This window comes from Myxocyprinus asiaticus, chromosome 19 (genome assembly GCF_019703515.2).
Source record: "Myxocyprinus asiaticus isolate MX2 ecotype Aquarium Trade chromosome 19, UBuf_Myxa_2, whole genome shotgun sequence".
Lineage (NCBI taxonomy): Eukaryota > Metazoa > Chordata > Actinopteri > Cypriniformes > Catostomidae > Myxocyprinus > Myxocyprinus asiaticus.
This window is the reverse complement of record NC_059362.1, coordinates 18480384-18501943: the sequence shown is the minus strand read 5'-3', so window position 1 is coordinate 18501943 and position 21560 is coordinate 18480384.

Below are 21560 nucleotides of genomic sequence, written 5' to 3'. Positions count from 1 at the left end.
CTTTTGGTCGCCAGTGTACATCTATTTTATGTGTGTGCTTACATCTGAAAGACATATATTTTACATTGTTTGCTCATCTGCAATACATAAGACGTATGTCAATGCCCTTACGAAAATCGAGAGTTCATGGCAAACTTGCCGCAAATTTGCCTCTGATAATTTTTACATGCAATTGAGTTTTGTGGAAAACTTGCAAAAGATTCTCCATTGTTGCCAAAGGTTTGCCAAAGGTTAACCACTACCACCGAAGAGCTGCACAACTCTGGCAAACATTTGAACATCAAATCAAAAGCTAATTTGCATGTGAAAATAATGAACCGCATATTTGCGGCAATTTTGCAGCTTGTTTGGATTTTTTGTAAGGGTAAGCATGTCTCGGATGTCAATAAGACATTTAGCAGATGTCTTTGAGAATTTATGTAAATATGATCTTTTTAAGATGTTTATCAATTACATTGTGATGCTTTTCAGAGAAAAAGATATAAAAAACAGATGTCTCAGAGATGTACGTGTGCTATCTGGGTTTTTACTGTGTTGTAAGTGGAATTCAATGGGAACCTAATACATAAAACACAACATATTTTAGTATATAACAGTGTTTCAAACAGGTCTTTTGTTTGCGTGAAAGAATTAGTACTGTTGGATTCATTGATGGCAATCAGTCAACCCAAATGACGAACCTTCAAGAGCATGATAAAGATTTCTCATCCAGGACCATTTATTTGTGATGACTGATTTATTACTCACTGGAGAGGGTAATGACTACAGTCCAATTTCATTTAATGGATTTTTGTTGACTGAAAACTTTATTTATTTTCTTGAAAAAAGAGATAAAAAAAAAAAAAAAAACAAGCGCTGGAATCAGTGGGGACAAAAAATTTATTATTTATACCTCTAAATACAGCTGGCAAATTATTAACTTTTATTTTGTAGTCCCCTGTGTGTTTGATGATGCACCGCCTTCTTACTGATATTAATCTTGTGCAGAGCTATTCTAGCTCTTCTATCAGCTAAACTAGTGGAGTAGCATTCATAAATGCACATTAAAGCAGTAGTAGGTATATATATATTATAGTATATATTATAATAGACCCCCATTGTATTTCAGTAGTTTAAAGCTATGTGCTCTTTGTTATTCATTCATGACCAGATGCAAAATTTCTACAGTACACTGTGCAATGCTGTTATAAAAGTTATCTACGTACAGAATCACTTTTATGATTTACTTGTTTCATGCAAAGCTTTTTTTTTTTTTTTATTAAAAAAATTCTGTCTGTACCAACTTAGTATTTTTATTTATTTATTTATTTTTATTGTAGATATTTACATGTGTTCCCATATGCACTTTTGGAAAGGCCCTTGCATGGGGGGCCTGCTAGAGTATACAATTACCTTCACCTGTTTGCTTACCTAGCCAAGTTCATTTAAAACCTCTGATATACTGTACGGTAGATGCAATTATTTCTACCAAACTTCAAACATAAATTATTAAGAGCCAGAGAATATCTATTAACTTCAAGCTCAAAGAAACTCTCTATTTTATGCTGCCATTAATTTGAGGGTGATGTCAAACCTTTTTGCCTGCACTCACTATTAAAAACACTTGTATGTCTTTCAAATGATGATGAGAGCATGTTTCCTGGAACCATTTCAAAAGCACCAAATTGGCCTTTTCTAAACATAGACATGGGTTTTTTTTAATTATAGTTCTTGGAACAAGCACTGAAATAATAATAATAATAATAAATAAAAAAAACTGTATCTTACTAACTAATGGTTAAAACTGTATAATTGGGGTGGCTATTGTTCTCTGAAGTGGAGGGTGAGGACATGGGATGACTCAATGAATGATGTAGACTAACTCTTCTTTATGGAGCTGCACTTATCTCTACTAGTGCGGACTTCTCTTGTGCATCTGTCATTTAAATACAGCCTACACATGACAGGCAGACTGCAAATGAAGCAATTAGCAATCCAGACACAAACTTGCATGCCCTAGAATGCAAACCTGCAGTCATTTACCTCTGTCCCTTATTTGAATGATTGCCATGTTCCAGTTTATGTATGATTTTAAAGAAATGTAACTGATTAAAAAACTCACCAATTATAGAAATAATTGATAATTGTATAGTTGAGGGGAAATAGTCAAGAGATTGGAAAACTGTTTGTAGATGGGTTTGAGCTGTCTCTCTCACCTCATGTCTTTGTGCTTCATTTCTCTTGTCTCTGTCATCTAGAATCATACACTACAGTACATGGCCAAATGGCGGCACACAAAGGGGGGTTAAAGAACCGCCACAATTGGAGAAGGATATAGCTCTAGGCATTGCTCCTAAAAGGGACAGAAGCTCCAAACCTCCATTAAAAATATAGGGAGCCCCTTACCTAACCCTTTCCCTAACCTTAACTGTTATTGGAAGTGACGCCCCCTTTTGGAGAAGGCACAACCCCCTTTTGGAGTAACCACGCCCCCTTCTGGAGCAACCCTGCCTCTTTTGAACATTTCTCCCCCATTTGGAGGTCTCTGGCCTGCAGCTATACCTACCTGGCCTGCAGCACTCGGATGACAAAACATTCAAGGGGCGCCAAAGTAGCCATACCTCTGGCCAAAAGTATGCCACATTGCCACTGAAAGTCGCTAAGCTCTTTGGTACACACCCTTCTACTGTACAAGATTGCACAGCTTCATGTTTGATTTTATTCACCTGTAAGTAATGGGTATGGCTGAAATAGCCAAAAACTGTCAGTTAATTAAGATTGTCCACATACTTTTAGGGGAGGCATGATGGCTCAGTGAGTAGCACTGTTGCCTTACAGCAAGAATATCCCAGGTTGAAGCGCGGTTCACCCAGGGCCTCTCTGTGTGGAGTTTGCATGTTCTCCCCTGTTCACGTGGGTTTCCTCCGGGTGCTCTAGTTTCCCCCACAGTCCAAAAACATGTAAGTCAAGTGAACTGGAAACTTTAAATTGCCCATAGGTGAGAGAGTGAGAGTGTGAATGCGTATGTCTGTGTGTGTTAGCCCTGTGATGGACTGGCCAGGTCCAGGGTGTTTCCCTGCCTTCAGCCCGATGCAGCTGGGATAGGCTCCAGCGCTACCTGCGACCCTACATAGGATAAGTGGCTATAGAAGATGGATGGATGGACATACTTTTGGCCATATAGTGTAAGTAGAAGTATTACGTATTGTAAAAGTGCCAATGCTCTTAAAACCAGTTTCAGTAATCGTACGAGTTGGGTAGTGTGAATTCTTACGACTTTTGCAAAAGCCAATCAGGTGACTCACCCTCATCTTCTTCTAAAACACGACAATCACTTTCTTCCGTCATACAAAACATACTCTTTACATTTAAAATCATCCTCCTTACTATCCTTAGGACATGTTCCAAGAAACTTTAAAATCGCAGTTATCAAACCACTTATTTAGAAGCCACACCTTGATCCTGGAGAATAGGCTAATTATAAACCAATTTCAAATCTCCCATTTATGTCGAAAATGCTAGAAAAGGTAGTGTCCTCCCAACTATGTTCATTTCTACAGAGAAATATAATATATGAACAATTTCAGTCAGGATTTAGGCCCCATCACAGTACAGACTGCACTTATCAGAGTTAAAAATGACTTGCTCTTATCATCTGATCACGGCTGCATTTCTCTTCTTGTGCTTTTAGATCTTAGTGCTACCTTCGATACCATAGATCACAACATTCTCTTGAATAGGCTTGAGAAATATGTTGGTATTTGTGGACTTGCATTAGCATGGTTTAGGCCCTATTTAGCAGACCGCTACCAGTTTGCCTGTGTAAACAAGGATTTGTCAAATCAAACAAAAGTTAAGTATGGAGTGCCACAGGGATCAGTTTTAGGGCCTCTGCTTTTCTCCTTATATATGCTTCCCCTGGGAGATATTATCAGGAATCGTGGAATACGTTTCCAATGTCGATGATACCCAAACCTAACGAAATTTCACAATTCTCAAAATTAGCAGAGTGTATCAATGAAATCAAAGATTGGATGGCCAGAAATTTCCTTCTACTCAATTCCGACAAAACAGAGGTACTAATTATTGGACCAAAAATCCCTAAAAATAAGCCGCTAAAATATCATTTAACTTTTGAATTTGACTCTCATCATCTTCTACAGCAAAGAACTTAGGTGTTATATTTTATACCGATCTGTCCATTGAAAATCAAATTTCCATTTTCTGTAGAGCAGCATTCTTTCACCTCAGAAATATTGCTAAGTTATGACACATGTTCTCTGTCGCTGATGCCGAAAAACGAATTCATGCGTTCATGATATCAAGACTATTGTAATGCATTACTGAGAGGATGTCCTGCAAGTTCAATAAATAAACTTCAATTGGTTAAAAATGCAGCAGCCAGAGTGCTGACTATTATCAAGAAATATGATCATATTAGCCCCATTTTATCATTGTTACATTGGCTACCTGTTAAATTTCGTATTAATTTTAAACTTTTGTTAACTTAGTACAAAGCTTTGAATGATCTAGCTCCACAGTACTTAAGTTACATTCTACCACGCTATATTCCATCATGTTCATTACGATTGCAAAATTCTGGCCTGTTAATAGTTCCTAGAATATCAAAATCCACAAAAGGAGGTAGATCCTTTTCCTATTTGGCTCCTAAACTATGGAATAGTCTGCCTAACACTGTTCAAGATGCAGACACACTCACTCAGTTTAAGTCTAAAGTAACAATTAAGAAGGTAAGGAAGAAGCTGGGACCGGCTTGACAAACACATAGACATTTAATGACACTTTTCAGCATGCAAAGATGCTGTGTCAAGTCATAAAAACACTCAAACATGCAGACAAGCTTCGTACATCTCTCTTCCGTCTGGTGGAAGTCATTTGCCACTTATCTTCCCGGCCTCGCTCTGCCCAGACGCCGCTCGTCTCCACCCTGCTTACCACATCTAGACTAAAGACTCATCTATTTAGCCAGGCATACACCTAATTTATCCATCAACTCACAATTAGGCTGCTTTAGTTAGGTCTGCCAGAACCAGAAACATTTATCATGATCTATAACTCTGCAAAAAATATAATGCCATCTAGGTTTCCCTGTCTCAACTTCAGGATTCATATCAACCTCGGGTTACCAGAGCCAGCCAGATCCATCTCAGTTCCTGCTTTCTGTCGGACTCCACTACTACGTGTCTCTGAGTGATGATGACTAAATGCAGCTGGTGCCAGCCAGACATCACTTCAGTCTATTACGATGGACTTCAGAGGATGAACTGATGCTAACTCCAACCATAAGACAAGGGATACTTCATATGCCACTGCCTGAACCTTGGACTTAGGATAGACCTCACTGAAATGACCTGCCGGTTGAACTGTGATGCACCTCACTGATCTCTGCCTGCATCACCTTGGTGTAATGATGGACTACACTCTTAAAATGGAATACATAGACTATCAATTAATTGCCAACAAAAGCCTTCATCAGCCAACTAACAAATGACAATGCATCTATGCTTCTGCAGTTAATCCAGGATGAACTTCAAAGACGTTACTCATTAATTTTGCAGTTCATACAAAATCTTTGTTTAAACACTGGCCCTTAACACTTACTTAGTTTACTCATTTTAAACCATGACTTGCACTGCACATAACTAATTTATATTAGTTTATATTCATGCTGTTTAGCCAGAGGGGAACTGGCCCCCAAAGTGAGCCTGGTTTCTCCCAAGGTTATTTTTTGTTTTCCATTAACCAACATCTTATGGAGTTTTGTGTTCCTTGCTACAGTCACCTTCGGCTTGCTCACTGGGGTTCTAAATACAATTATTATTTAATTATTTATTTTTATACACAATTTACAATCAGTTTTAATCAAACTACACAATGATGAATCTAATACTTTTTAGATATTACAGTTTCATTTTCTGTTAATGCATGGTTTTCTGTATAGCTGCTTTGAAATGATGTATGTTGTGAAAAGCGCTATACAAATAAAAATGACATGACTCGTATGAGTTCATTTGGATGAATCAGTATGAATTCTAGATGTGCAAATACCCAGATGTGTTATGCGGAAGTAAGCGAAAGTTCTCCATGACAGACATTGTGTACATGCTTATTAATTTTATGCCCTAACCGAAACCCCATATCTAACCTAACCATAGCGAGGAGTTAATAATATTAAAAAGAGGTTCTGAGATTACAGTGAATACCTCTTTTAAGAGTTTATTTGGTATTGGATCTAACATTCATGTTGTGGCTTTTGAGGTTTCAATAAGTTTTGTTAGCTCTTCATTACCTATGACAGCGAAGGATTGAAGTTGCTTGTGAGGAAAATTATGAGACACTGTTTTCTGAGGTTCTGTGACAGATGATTGCATAATTCAAATTTTATTTCGGATGATTTCAATTTTAACAGTAATTCATGAAGTCATTACTATTGTACTGCGACAGAATATCTGGTTCAGTCGAGGCTTTATTCCTAACCAATTTAGCCACAGTACTGAATAAACACCTAGGATTGTTGTGGTTATTTTCTATGAGTTTGCTAAAATATGCTGAACTGGCAGCTTTTAGTGCCTGTCCGTAGCTACAGACACTATCCTTCCATGCACCGTGAAATACCTCTAATTTTGTATTCTTCCACTTGCGCTCCATTTTCTGAGCTGCTCTCTTGAGAGCATGAGTGTGATCATTGTACCATGGTGCAGAGCTTTTTCTTTAATTTTCTTTAATTGAAGGGGGCGACATTATTAAGAGTGCTAGAGAAGACTGCATTTATATTTTCTGTTATTACATCAAGTTTTTCTGGTCCTGTAACATTTTGTCTGACTCCAAGAGAGTTGAGAATCGATAAATGCTAATCCCAATGTGTCATTTTCATTATCTATGTGAATGAAGTCACCAACAATTAAAGCTCTATCCACAGTAACTACTAGATCTAATAAAAAATGCGCAAATTCACCAAGGAAATCAGAATATGGCCCGGGTGATCTATATACTGTAGCAAGGGCAAAAGACGACAGATTTTTTATTTGTATCTGACAGTGTCACATTAAGCATTAATAATTCAAAAGACTTAAACGTATATCCTGTCCTCTGAGTAATACCAAAATCTTCACTGTAAATTGCAGCAACACCTCCTCCTCGACCCTTAAGATGAGGCTCATATTTATAACAATAACCTGGGGGAGTAGATTCATTTAAACTAATATATTCATCCGGTTTAAGCAAGGTTTCAGTCAAACAGAGCGCATCCAAACTATGATCTATAATAATTTCATTTACAATTGGTGCTTTGGTTGAAAGAGATCTAATGCTAGTAGCCCTAGCTTTAGATGATGTTTATCTTCCTTTTTTTTTCTTTTTTTTTTAAGCACGTGCTAAAATGGCAAAGGATAAAACGATGAACGTAGAGAAATAAGCAGTGCTAAGCAGGCTAGCAAGCTACAAACAAACACAGACTTGTGCAGCGTGCCGGCAGCAACTGGAGGAGGTCATAGGAACTACTTTACCACTATGATTTCATACAATTTAGCCAACTCAAACAAATTTGCATGACTTCTCATGAGATCTGGTTGGAATAAGCACAAGCAGATTTCCTAGTAAGCTGACATGGAATGTTAATAATAGAACACTCATATCAAACTCCTCATTAAAGCCATCAAAACCACAGAACCAGTGATGCTATCAAGACCTTACATAGTAAAAACACAATACTCGAGTGAGCTGACAAACATCACCAATTATAGAGTAGCGGGTTCTTCTTTTAAGCAATGATGGCCATCTCAGTGGCTCCCTAAACCTCCTACATCCAGCTGGAAATGAACCTCCACCTCCATAATGAGTTGCTACAGTGAAAATGCATTTAAATTTTAGTGCTGGATGACATTTGTTAAGGGTTGTACAGCTGTCTCCATGTGGGTGAGTAAGGGTGCTACAGTGGGTATCCATTCAGAATAGGCTTTCTGCCGCCGCGATCACCACGTGAATGAGTTATTAGCAGCTCTAACCCGCTTAGGGGCGCTATAACCATAGAATTTCAACAGGCCAGAGATTAATGCCTCAGAGCTCTTTCTCCCAATGTAACGACCATTAAGTTGGAGGCGGTAAGGGCAAGTTAAGCTTGTTTTGCCAACTGCCATAAAAGAGAAGAAAAAGAGGAGGAAGAAAAAGAAACGAAGAACAAACACTGATTTGATGGAGTGGATCAATGGAGACCATGATAAACACTTTCCTGCAACATTCAGCATTTCAGGAGGACACCCATGCATCTGGACTTATTTGTTTCCATTTATCCATTCACACTTCATTAGAGAGAGTGATCATTTGTGAGTATATTTTATTAATGTGCCGATTGGCTAGCCCATATTTTCTATTTTTAAACAGGATTATCCAATGTGATTTAATTTATTTATTTGTGAACCATTGTATCATACTGTGAAAATGAACAGAATCATTCTTCATGGAATCATCAAACGTCAAATATTTTAATAAGAATCCCAAAAGTGCTGTGATTACATTATTTGTAAAATATTTGTCTCAATACATGTGTTTGAGTTTTATGCTCCATGTAATAACCAGAAACGCTATGCAGTTTAAAATTGTAGGTTACGTTGTTTGTTATTTATTATCTGTCTAGTATTTTATTAGTAGTTGCTTTTAACCGATGTTGCCACAAAGTTCGATAATGTTGATTATTTTTCGGAACAAGTGTTTGCACCCATGTGTAAATAGAATCTGTAAAGAGTTGTTTGCACCCCAATAGTCTCTTGGTAACATAGAAATACATGATAAACTGTGTTGAGAGTGTTGTTCCAGTGGTGTGGAGCGTAACGCCGTTGTGCATTTACCTTGTCGACACGAGTTCAAGTCCACGTATGTCGTTTAAATTTTCCCATTCTGTTTCATGTCTCCACTCTTTTCTTTAATAGTACTTATAATAATACATACAAATTAATATAAATGTAGTTTTACTATAGTAATATTTTTGTAAACATGTTTTTAGGCGGAAAACAGATTTGATACAATTAATCATGGTGTTCCCTATCTGTCACTCACTCGACGTTGGTCTTTGATAAAAGGCCAATGAAAATTGGCGAGTGGTATTTGCATGCCACTCCCCCAGACATACGGGTATAAAAGGAGCTGGTATTCAACCACTCATTCAGATTTTCTCTTCGGAGCTGAACGGTCATGCTCATTGAGCTGAATATCACTGTTCATTCACCTCTGCTTGATCTGACGGCGCATTTCAGCGGCTTCTCCCCCCTCTGCACTGGTGCACTGCAGAGAATGCCCCTGGGCGCTTCGGCAGAAAAACTAGAGAGTATATTTTCCCCTCTAAAAGAGTATATATTTCCTAAAAGAGCGCACACACGGAATGTCTTTTTAAAGACGCATCTTTTTAAAGATGCTTTTCCGATTGTGTGTTATTCCTGGTTGCACTCGTTATCTCTCGCCTTCTGACGGTCACGATCACTGTCTTTTGTGTCTGGGCACTGCTCACGCGGAGACAGCGTTCGTGGATGGTCATGTTCTCATTGTGAGAATATGTCCATGGCAACGTTGCGGTCGCGGCTCGCCTTCATAAGAAAGCGAGCCACCCCAGAGGCTCCCGCCTCGGTCCTTTTACCCATGGGTATGAGGCCAGCGCGGCTAGCACTGGGGGCAATTTGGGGACCCCAATGGGACTGCCTCCGCCGGGTATCCCCCCGCAGACCTCCCATTCCCCAGCATGCTCGTCTGCCCCGATCGGGCTTCTGGGTGAGTCCGCCGGCTCGTCTCACAGCGAGTTCGACCTCTTATTTGGAGCCTGCGAAAGTGATGAGCTCTCGAGCGCAGCATTGGAGAGCGGGCTCGTCCAGTCAGAAGCCTCAGCTGGGCTCCTCCCTTCAGGGTCGATTGCCCAGTCACAGGCTGATGCGGAGATGATGACATGCTTTCCCGGGCAGCCGCGAGCGTCGGCTAGAGTGGAACTCACTGCTCTTCCCTGAACCCTCGCGGCTCGGTGATTGGTTCCTGGGCTCGTGGCGCCGCTCAAAACCACGCCCCGCCCCCGTTCCTTTCTTCCCGGAAGTGCATGAAGAGCTGACAACGTCGCGGGAAGCACTTTTTACTGCCCGGTCCCAATCTTTGCAGCTTCCCCGCACTCACTACCCTCGATGGTGGGGCGGCCAAGGGCTATTCGGCAATCCCCCGGTGGATAAAGGTGGTCACGGTGCACCTATGCCCGCAGAGCGCCGCCACCTGGTGCGGGTGCCCAAAGCCCCCGTCCAAGGCCTGTAGGTTTACGTCGTCTCTGACGGCCAAGGCCTATGGTGCTGCTGGACAAGCCGCCTCCGCCCTGCACACCATGGCTCTCCTGCAAGTCCGCCAAGGCGCTAAAGGAACTGCACGAGGGTAGTTCCAGATTGATGCAGGAACTGCGCTCGGTGACCGACCTCGCTCTCTGAGCGAAGGAGGTCACGGCGCGGTCTCGGGCGGACGATGGCCACACTAGTGGTCCAGGAGCCCCACCTTTGGCTCAACCTAGTCGAGATGGGTGAGGCCGACAAGACACGATTCCTTGCTGCCCCCATTTCCCAGGCGGGCCTATTCGGCGACACCGTTGAGGACTTTGCCCAGCAGTTTTTGATGGTAGAGCAGTAGATGGATGCTAGCCGGCATATCCTGCCCCGGTGCGGCTCAAGATCCCGCACCCTGTCTACTCATCGCCAAGGGCGTCCCCCTGGCAGTCGAGTTTTCAGAGAGACTCACTGCCGGCCCAGTACATGCGCTAACTAAGAGCCCTGTTCTGGGGTAGGTGCTCCGCATGTGGCGGTTCCCTGTAAGGCTAACCCCATGCGATCTATATCTTCCACTAGTTCATTTCCCTGCTGGCAAACTGCGCCTTCCTTGGGCAGAACCCCTCTGCCCCAGTCTCCATGTTTGTAGTAACTCCTCCCCCATTGGGCAGGATCTATCTTGAAGGCTCTCCACATGGTTGGAAAGACCATGTGATGTATTCTTCCACTTAAATATCCCCCCCCTCTCTTTGGGCGAGGTGTGGTCTCCGTGGTGTCTTCCCCTTGGGAGGGACACCACCCGACTAGACCATGTAACCATGACGTTACTACAGTAATATGGTGTTAATATATTAATAATTAACCATGTTTAATTTTGTGAATAAATGTGTATTTATGCCAAAAAAAGGCATGTCACATGTCAGCTGGGTACATTTTACTTCAAGTTATGAGATAACGGAGTTCTCTGGTGACAATTGAACACTTGAGGTGGCCGTTAAAGGTGGGCTATTATCTAGCCCATCCCCCATGTGAACACAGATAGAGGTAATGCAGAGGGGGGTTGTGACACTCCAAAAGATTGAAAGAGATTTGGACTTTTAGATTTTTCACTCAGATCTTTGGAATAATATAAGTGAACTACCCTCACACTATTGTTCTGTATTAATGTAATTAATTTGAAATATAAATTTGATCATGTAATCATGAAAGCTGCTGCACTATGCGACTGTACCACCTATGGTTTTACCTTGTTAAACACAATCATGGCGACAAATATAAGGTTAATTGTATGAATTAGATACAGTATAAAACCAAATGACCAACAATAATCTTAAAGGACACAGTGTCAGAACCAGCCACAGCACAAAATGGAATGAAATTTAAATAAAAACCATTCAATGCTGAAATAATGTCTTCATTTGTTTCGAATGTTGGAATTCACTTCAGCAATATCAAATGTTACTATATATGATCAAATGTGTATTTATTACAAACAAACAATAAGATAAGAAATGCAAGATTCAATCCGACAATCTTTTGCTAGAGTGCCAAACACACTACCACTGACCTATCAGTCCAAACGTTTATATTTAAAGAACGTGACTACCTACTACCATGTAATTTAGAGTACAACACGGGTTAAAAGCATTGTTGTTTTTTCTCAATAGGGCTAACAAATAAAATTATGAATGTTAACAATGTCAGGTTTGAGATGAGGGAAGGACCCAAATGCAGGAGGCAATTCAATCAGCTTTTATTAATACAAAAATATAACAAAAACAAACAAAAACTACCCCGAAGGAGAAAAACACAGTTCAAGTCGACAAGGCTGGGCTGGAGCAGGGCTGAAATCAGACAAACAGGACAGGACAGGAACTGACTGACAGACACCTAACAGGGAATAAACCACAATACATTCCACAACGAAATGGCACAAGACAAAAAACACAATGGGGTTAGGGAAGGAAACAAGGAGATAACGAGGAGGGCAAGTGAAAACAATCAACTAATAATCAGACAGATAACAAGGCAAATGAGAGGGGTTATCACTGAATGCACAAAGGGGAAAAAACCCAAAACTAAGGGCAGTACCCTGACACACAGTGTATTTTCATTTTGATTTTCAGGAGGATAATTTAGAGTTCGGGTACTCGAGTTCGGACTTGAGTCCGAGTCACGTGTCCAATTTTAATGGACTTGGACTTGTCACGGACTCGAGCCTTTAGGACTCTAGGATTTTTTTCAGAGTCCAGCCAAGTCCATGGCATTTGTGATGCAATGACAAACATACAAGCAAACAAATAACGTAACATAGGGTGACCATACATCCTCTTTTTCCCAGACATGTCCTCTTTTTCAGACCTGAAAAAAGCATCCGGCCGGAATTTCAAAATTACCTCTAAATGTCCGGGATTTGGCTTTGTCTTCATAATGACGAAGACTCTCTACAGTTAGCACTATCATACATTCTATGTATTTGATACTGTGTATCAGTTTTCACGCGTATATGTCCTTACGTGTGATTATTCTGGCTGGGAGCAGCAGCATGCATTCTTTCCAAGTACTTTTTTAACTCTCTAGCCCACGTGCGTGCTGTATGTGTGTGTGTGAAAGAGATCTCCACACGTGCTCTGCCACTCTCATCCAGAAACATCAATAACGTTAGTACACTTTTAAAAGTATGTTCCCCAAAGCTGCAAATTATTAAATAGAACACGTTTTATCAGACTCATGTTACTACGCAAAGCCATTTCTAACTGAAAATGTTGACTATATCTAGACAAAATCAAATATGCTACATATTAGGGATATTTAAACTAATATGATGGATGAAAAAGACCATGATGGGAATTGTACAACTCAGTCCGTTACATATTTGTAGTGCAACCTCTGTGTGTTACCTGTAAAGCTGGCACTTGCATATCAATGGCAAAAAAGTTAGAAAATACAATGAAGAACACAAGTGAGGGGAGAAGTCTCTATTTACCTTTTATCCATACTAAATATAATGTGAAAAGAACAACATGTCAGCTCAAGGAGAGTTTGTCATAAATAAATGTTTTAATATTACCATTTATTAAATGTATTAAACACATTAAATGTGTACATTACATATATTTCACCCATCATTTTAGATAAAACTAAACTAAACTGAATGAACACATTGAAAATAAAGTTGAACAAATAAATAAAAAAACAATTAAAATTTGAAATAATAATAACTCTGGTTGTAATGACTAACGCAGCTTTCACTTTCTTTTGTCTATGTTTGAGTGGAGGGGAAAAAGCAACAAATAATTGAAATGTCAACAGAAAGCAATAAGAATTGTATTGAAGGACAGTTCCCTGTCTGTCACTCACTCGACATTGTGTTGATGTAGTGACACTAAGGGTTTGATCTTGAGAGCCCCAATCACCTTTGCTTAAAATAGAAAAGGCCAATGAAAACTGGCGAGTGGAATTTGCATGCCACTCTCCGCCCCGGACATACGGATATAAAAGGAGATGGGGTGCATCACTCATTCAGATTTTTTCTTTGGAGCCGAATGCATATGTGTTCGTCCTCTCACTCTTTGCTATGCTGCTGGATTCTTACGGCGCATATCAGCGGTCACCCTCACACGGTTGAGTGTTGTGTTTCCCCTGGGCGCTTCGGCAGCCTGAGTCTGCAGGTGCTAAAAGAGTATATAAGAAAGAGTATATTTCCTTCTAAAAGAGCTCGCGCAAATGCTTGGCATCTTTTTAAAGATGTCCTTCCACGTTTGCGCTACTGGATGTGGCCGTTATCTCTCCCCTCCGGATACCCACGAAATCTGCCTCGAGTGTCTGGAGTGCCAGCACGCCGAGGTGGCTTTCGTGGAAGGGTTATGTTCTCATTGCGAGAACATGCCCATGAGAACATTGCGGTCGCGGAGCCACCGCGGCTGCTCCCCAACCCAGTCCGTCCTGGGCTGACGCTCAGCCGGCCAGGTCGGCAAGCACCGCGGGCGATCTGGATGTGGACATGGGAGCATTTCTGCCGGCTCAGCCCCCGTGGACCTCCCATCCCCCAGCACGCTCGTTCTGTTCATGACGAGGATGAGCTTTCAGTCGCACCATCGGAGGGAGGGCTTCTGCCATCGGAAGCAGACAAATCTTCTGAGCTCCCGCCCATGGGTGGTAGAGCACAGGATGAGTCGGATGCTGAGATGGCTGCCGTGCTTGCCCGGGTGGCTGCGAACATCAGGCTGAAGTGGAACCCTATACCCTGCCCTGAGCGTTTGAGGCTGGATGATTGGTTTCTGGGCTCGGAGTGCAACTCACGGCCGTGCCCCGCCCCCTGCCTTTCTTCCCGGAAGTGCACGAGGAGCTAACGAAGTCATGGAAGGCACCTTTTACTACCCGTACACGCTTCGCGGGCTTGTCCACTCTGACTACCCTCGACGGTGGAGCGGCTAAGGGATATGTTGAGCTTCCCCAGGTAGAGCGTGCCGTAGCGGTACATTTATGCCCGCAGGGCGCAGCCACCTGGCGCGACTGACCAAGGCTCCCTTCCAAGGCCTGTAAGTTCTCTTCCTCTTTAATGATGAAGGCTTACAAGGCCACAGGTCAGGCTGCTTCTGCCCTGCACGCCATGGCCATCCTGCAGGTCCACCAGGCCAAGGCGCTAAAAGACCTGCACGAGGGTAGGACTGACCCAGGGCTGATGCAGAAACTGCTCACTGCGACCGACCTCGCCTTATGTGCGACGAAGGTCATGGCGCACGCCCTGGGGCAGATGATGTCCACGCTTGTGTCCAAGAGCGGCACCTGTGGCTCAACTTTGCAGAGATGCGTGACGCTGAGAAAGTCTGCTTTCTTGATGTGCCCATCTCCCAAGGGGGGCTTTTTGGCAACACCGTCGAGGATTTTGCCCATCAGTTCTCGACAGTGAGAAAGCAGACCGAGGCAATTAAACACATCCTGCCGCCTTCAGACCACCGAGATAGATAGGGTCTGTAGATAGGGTCCTCCTGTGGTATCATTCCATATGTGTACTTCCCCGTTGGTAAGTCCATGTGAGGTATGCTCCACATGTTAACCTCCCTCCAGCAGGATGTGGTCTCCATAGTGCTCTCCTTCCTGGAGAGGGAAGAGCACTTCCCAGCGCTATTCTAGAAAGTGTTCGGCGGGAGATTGCTTAACAGCAAATTAAGAAAGGCACCGCCGGTAGCCTACTTTAGTAAGTGCCTTCTCCCCCCTTAACGGGACTAGGGAGATGCCTTAACTAACTCACTGGAAGGTCACGACATGGTTGAGCACTCGCTGCGATGCACGCAGCAGCTTGCCCGTGTCCACTCTTCCGTGCCTCGTGACACGTTTCAGCGCCTGCGGTGTTTCCTATAGGAACCCCTAGTGTCACTACATCGACACAACGTCGAGTGAGTGACAGATAGGGAAAGTCTTGGTTACTGATGTTATCTCTGTTCCCTGATGGAGGGAACGAGACATTGTGTCCCTCCTGAGCAGCGCTGAACCGACCGCTGACATGGCCAGGACTCTCTATTTCGGCTCTTCAGCATAAATCTGAATGAGTGATGCAAGCCATCTCCTTTTATACCCGTACGTCCGGGGCGGAGATTGGCATGCAAATTCCACTCGCAAATTTTCATTGGCCTTTTCTATTTTAAGCAAAGGTGATTGGGGCTCTCATGATCGAACCCCTAGTGTCACTACATCGACACAAAGTCTCGTTCCCTCCATCAGGGAACAGAGGTTACATCAGTAACCAAGATGTTTTGTCTTCATACTCTTAAAGCATATGCTTTCATTCTGAAACCACTTTGAAATTTGTTCAGCAGGATACTAATCGTAACATGTGATTATGAAATGCAACAGAGGTGTTTTTGTTGCATTTATATTGACAAATTGTTTTACTTAGTTGTGAAGGTTAAAATAATCTTAAAAAATTGATGTTGAGTTACAATTTTAATTCAGATTCATGAACAGATTCATTCGGACTCGACTCGGACTCGGCCTGTTATGGACTCTGTCTTGAGTTAGACTCGGCCCCTTTTGGACTCGGACTCGATTGTTTAAAGACTTGGACTTGACTCAGACTCGACTAATGTGGTCTCGAACCCAACACTAGGATAATTAAATAACTAAAACCTATGAAGGAACTATTTTCATTTATTGAAAAAGGCTGACATTGTAGCATTTTTTTTTTCTGTATACCAATTCACGTCACTGTATGACCGCCTCGCCATGTTTGTGACCAAAATTCCATATACCAGAGAACTTCTATACAGATATAACAACCACCGCTTTTTTTATAATAAGTAAGTCACTGTTTGCGGATTCCATACAAACAAATAGGGAGAGCCGTAAACTGACACCTTCCTGTCGCAGGATTTTCCGTGTCTTCTCTTTTAAAACAGCAATTTTATTATAGTAAACTCCACACTAGTGTTGGGTTCGAGTCCACCTTAGTCAAGTCCGAGTCGCGTCTGAGTCCAAAAGGGGCTGAGTCGGACTCAAGAGTCCATAACAGGCCAAGTCCGAGTCGAGTCCGAATGAATCTGTTCATGAATCTGAATTAAAATTGCAACCGTGAACTCAACATCAATATTTTAAGCTTATTTTAACTTTCACAACTAAGAAAAAACAATTGTCAATATAAATGTAAAAAAACACCTCTATATTTTATTATTAGTTTCCTGCTGAAAAAAAAACTTCAAAGTGGTTTCAGAATGAAAGCATATGCTTTAGGTGTATGAAGACAAAACTGTCCTTCAACACACTTCTTGTTGTGTTCTGCTGACTTTTTAAATTATTTGTTGATTTTTCCCCTCCACTGAAACATTGACAAAAGAAAGTAAAGATGCGTTAGTCATTAAAACCAGAGTTATTATTGTTTTGAATTTGAATTATTTATTTTTTTTTACTTCATTTTCAATTTGTCCTATCAATTTAGTTTAGTTTTATCAAAAAATTATCCCTATCTAAAAAAATTATATATACTGAGATTTCTTTTTGTCTCTATCTGCTGACTGGTTTGGGAAAATAATGAGTCAACACAGTAGTAATTAGCACTCACTGAGAAGTTACATCTCACGACTTGACTGCGAATGCTACATCCGAAAACACTGGTAAAGCCCACTGCTAATGTTAGGGCCATTTAACACGGACGTGATTGTTCATTCGCAGAAAACGTGGGGCAGTTCTACGCACTGCTTCTGCACCTAAAACCCTAATGTGTCCATGTGTTATCGTTTAAAAAAATAAGAGGTATCATAAAAATTTATTTAGTACTACCTTGAAGAAGCTATCTGACAACAGTTACTCACATACTGTATATTCCACAAGACAAAATGCTAACTGAATTTAAACAAATTATCCTGTTCTAAAGTTTACATTCCCTTGGTTCTAAAAGGATTAGTTCACCCAAAAATGAAAATTCAGTTTACTCACCCCTGTGTTGTTATAACTCCATAAGATTTTCTTTCTTTTTCTTAACACAAAGGGAGAAATTGTGAAAAAAAAAAAAATGTTTATGGTGACCACCCCTGCAAGCTTCAAAAGGACACAAAAGTATAATTCAGAAGTCTAAAAAATTGTTGTATGCAACTCATGTCTTGTTCTGAAGGAATACGATAAGGTTTGGTGAGAAATAAACCGAAATCTCGTGTATTATTAAGTGAAACTCTTCACCGACCATTGATCTCCTGTGCGTGTTCATGAGACATGCACGCGAGCTTTAGAGCTCCTGGCACGAGAGCAAACCCTTTAATATGGTGTGTTGCTTTCTCTATAATTAATGACTGTTTGTGTAATAATTGTTCATGAGTGCCTGCTTTGTCCTGAGCTGTGAAGCTGCCACTTTTCTTAAGAAAAATACTGTACATTCTTTGGTTTCCCAGCATCTACTGCATATTTGAGTTCTTCCCAACAGTGGCTAAATTATACAGACATCCAGCTTTTGACACTAAGGACAATTGATGAACACATACACAGCTATTACAAAAGGTGCAAACATTCATTGATGCTCAAGAAGGAAACACAAGAACCAAGGGGATGCAAACTTTTTATATTTTATTTAAATTTTTGTTTTTCAATATTTAACCGCATTTTAGCATTTCATTTACAAATTCCACGTAGCCTATTCTATCCATATGATGTCATATTGCATGTGTAATTATGAGTAGACTTGTCATGTCAGGTACACTTTTTAACACAAAATTCATAACATTAGAACCTAAAATTCAAAATACAATCCTCACATCTCAACATTTAAAGGAATGTTCCGGGTTCAATACAAGTTAAGCTCAATCAACAGCATTTGTGACATACTACTGATTATCACAAAAATTAATTTCGACTCATCTCTCCTTTTCTTTAAAAAAAGCAAAAATTGAGGTTACAATGAGGCACTTACAATGGAAGTGAAGGAGGGAAATTAAAGTGAATGTGGCCAATTTTTGGAGGGTTTAAACAAAGAAATGTGAAGCTTTTAATTGTAAAAAGCATTTGCATTATTTCTTCTGTTAAAACGTATGTATTATTTGAGCTGTAAAGTTTAGATCGTCATTTTTACAGTTGTTTTAGGGTTTGCTGACATTACATCGTCGTGGCAAAGAAGTTGTAAAATTGGCTATAACTTTACACAGAAAAGGTTGGTAAGCGATTTATCACACTAAAACGTCATGGTTACTTGTGTAACCTCCATTGCCTGATGGAGGGAACGAGACGTTGTGTTGATGTAGTGACACTAGGGGTCACTCTTGGGAGCCCGAGACACCTCTGGTCTTTGATAAAAGGCCAATGAAAACTGGTGAGTGGTATTTGCATGCCGCTTCCCCGGACATACGGGTATAAAAGGAGCTGGTATGCAACCACTCATTCAGGTTTTATGCTGAGGAGCCGAGACAAGGTCCAGCCATTTCAGCAGGAAGTTCAGCATTGTGACAGGAGGGACACAACGTCTTGTTCCCTCCATCAGGGAATGGAGGTTACACAAGTAACCATGACGTTCCCTATCTGTCACTCACTCGACATTGTGTCGATGTAGTGACACTAGAGGTCCCTATACGAAACGCCACAACTTGCTGAACTGTGTTACGTGAACTGGCGGTGTGTGGTGGGCAGACCACTGTGTGCCTCATAGCCAGCACACCAGGTCGACATGTAACCTCCCCCAACATAGTTTTGAGTGTCGAACGGCTCTTTGGGGACAAGTCGACTACCCAAAAGATAGAGACAGGCTAACCCAGTCGTGGCCTCTTTTCCCCCTCTTTTTTTCCACTCCCTAAAAAAGAAGGAGGATTATCCGACTGGGCCACCAGGTCTAGTCGGGGGATGTCCCACCCAAGGGGAATACACCGCGGAGACCACACATCGCCCAAAGTGGGAAAATTTAAATTTAAATGGAAAAATACATCACATGGTCTTTCCGACCATGTGGAGAGCCTTCAAGGTAGATCCTACATAACGGGGGAGGAGTAACTACAAACATGGAGACTGGGGCAGAGGGGCTCTGCCCAAGGAAGACATATATAATTAGCGGAAGATATATATTGCATGGGGTTAGCCTTACAGGGAACCGCCACATGCGGAGCACCTACCCCAGAACAGGACTCTTAGTTAGCACGTGTACTGGGCCAGCAGCGAGTCTCTCCAAAAACTTGACTGCCACAGGGCTCAGAGGAAGTCAACCAGGGAACAAAGTTTGTGAACACTACTGGAATTAATGGCACATGTCTTCAGCTCAAAAGGAGGTGGAAGGCGCTATGTGCAAGCGATACACCTGGCCGGCTATCCCTGGCTTATCCGCTTGTATTGCGTGCCACTACCTGGGATGAAACTGGTTCCACCCGGAGGTTGTAGAACCTTGCAAAGGTGTTGGGTGTTGCCCAGCCTGCTGCTCTGTAAATGTCTGTTAGAGAGGCACCCCTGGCCAGGGCCCAGGAGGCCGCTACACCCCTGGTAGAATGGGCTCGTAGCCCTACCGGGGGCGGCATGTCCTGGGTGTGATATGCCATAGTTATGGTGTCATTGAGCCAGTGGGCGATCCTCTGCTTGGAGACAGCGCTTCCTTTCCGCTGTGCACCAAAGCAGACAAAGAGCTGCTCAGAGATCCTAAAGCTCTGCGTGCGATCCAAATAGATGCGTAAAGCACGCACCGGACACAGCAACGACAGGGCTGGGTCTGCCTCCTCCTGGGGCAGCGCTTGCAGGTTCACCACCTGGTCCCTAAAAGGAGTCGTGGGAACCTTAGGCACATAGTCGGGGTCTCAGGATCACGTGAGAGTAGCCCGGACCAAACTCCAGGCACGTTTCGCTGACAGAGAACACTTGCAGGTCTCCTACCCTCTTGATGGAAGTGAGCGCAGTCAGGAGGGCAGTCTTCAAGGAGAGTGCCTTAAGCTCGGCTGACTGCAAAGGCTCAAAGGGGGCTCTCTTTAACCCCGAAGAACTACAGAGAGGTCCCATGAGGGAACAAGACACGGTCTGGAGGGATTCAGCCTCCTGGTGCCTCTTAGGAACCTGATGATCAGGTTGTGCTTCCCTAAGGACTTACCGTCGACTGCGTCATGGTGTGCTGCTATGGCAGCAATGTACACCTTCAAGGTGGAAGGGGACAGCCACCCTTCCAACCTCTCCTGCAGGAAGGAAAGCACTGATCCGACTGCGCATCTCTGGGGGTCATCCCGTCGGGAAGAACACCACTTAGCGAACAGACGCCACTTAAAGGCATACAGGCGCCTCGTAGAGGGGGTCCTAGCCTGAGTGATCATGTCTACCAGACATGGAGATTCCAGACATGGAGATTCCAGAGGTCTGGTTGCGGGTGCCAGATGGTGCTTCCATTAAAGAAAGAAGGTCCTTCCTCTGGGGAATTCGCCGGGGGGGGGGGGGGGTGGGGGGCTGTCGCGAGTAGCGTGAGCTGAGAACCACGTCTGGGTGGGCCAGTAGGGTGATACCAGGATGACCTGCTCCTCATCCTCCCTGACCTTGCACAGCGTCTGTGCAATTAGGCTTACTGGGGGAAACACATATTTGCACAGGCCAGGGGGCCAGCTGTGTGCCAGTGCGTTTATACTGAGAGAGGCCTTGGTCAGGGCGTACCAGAGCGGGTGGTGGGGAGGATTCTTGGGAGGCGAACAGGTGCACCTGTGCCTGTCTGAATCGACTCCAAATCAGCTGGATCACCTGAGGGTGGAGACTCCACTCTCCCCTGAGGTTAACCTGTGTGACAGCGCGTCCGCTGTAGTGTTGAGATTGCCTGGGATGTGAGTGGCTCGCAGTGATTTGAAGTGCTGCTGA